This window comes from Berghia stephanieae, chromosome 5 (assembly GCF_034508935.2).
Source record: "Berghia stephanieae isolate SIO BIC M18660-M18661 chromosome 5, UCSD_Bste_1.3, whole genome shotgun sequence".
NCBI lineage: Eukaryota > Metazoa > Mollusca > Gastropoda > Nudibranchia > Aeolidiidae > Berghia > Berghia stephanieae.
Window position 1 is genome coordinate 60,367,734 of NC_088364.1, and position 1,150 is coordinate 60,368,883.

Consider the following 1,150-nt stretch of genomic DNA (forward strand, 5'->3'; position numbering starts at 1 on the left):
GAAATGAGCTTTTTTTGGTTTTGTCCTGGCCCTGGCCAGAGTCATTGACTGAAAGGGAAGCTGTCGGATGTATTGTATTAGTTTTTGTGAATTTTCAAATGAGAAATATATACGATTGTTAATCAATGCTTCCAGTTTTGCTATTTTCGTTATTGGTGTATTTATCATCAAAATTAGATAAATAGATAATGAAAGCCCTCTATTATTACTAAATTTATTTTATATCGTTTCCCTGATAATAACAATTGTGTAAAGCCGAGGGTTTTTGTATGGATGATACCATCGTCTGTATAATATTTTTATTTTAATATTTTTAAGTTTTGCTATTTGGCAGATTAATTTTTTTTTAATTTTGTTTGTTTGTTTGTGTTTGTTTGTTGTTGTTGTTTTTTTTTTTCAATTGGAAAAACCATTTATAAAATTGACCCCTTCCAAATCTCCCAAATGAAAAGCGGTCTATCTACTCAGGGTTATAATAACAATGTGAAATTGAATGTAAAATCGTCAATTTGATAAATGTAAACCGATAAATTACACTGAAACTGCCAAATCTCCCAAATGAAAAGCGGTCTATCTACTCAGGGTTATCAATAACAATGTGAAATTGAATGTAAAATCGTCAATTTGATAAATGTAAACCGATAAATTACACTGAAACTTACATTCACTCGCTTCACGCGCAAAAAGGGACCGAGGTCCATCCCGGGTGCAGTCGAGATTTTTTTTTCTTCTGACCCCCTGTTCACCCAGCAGTGAATGGGTAGCTGAGTCTGTTAGATTTGGTAGAAAGTACTTTGCGATAGACTAGCGTCATATTCAGAGGATAGCAAGCAATTGCTATTGTCCGTTTCACGCTATAGAAACCGGGATAAACTCCGGCTCCATGGGCTGAATGGCTCTGAAGGACTACTTTTTTGTTGTTGCATAGAGCAGCAACAATGACACTACTCATGGTTGTACAACGACAGAAAGACTCATAAAATAGTAACAGTTTTGTCTTTTTTCTTTAAAAAAACAAGAGAAGGAGAGAGAGAGAGAGAGAGAGAGAGAGAGAGAGAGAGAGAGAGAGAGAGAGAGAGAGAGAGAGAGAGAGAGAGAGAGAGAGAGAGAGAGAGAGGAGAGAGGAGGTGGGGGGGGGGGGGAGAATAAT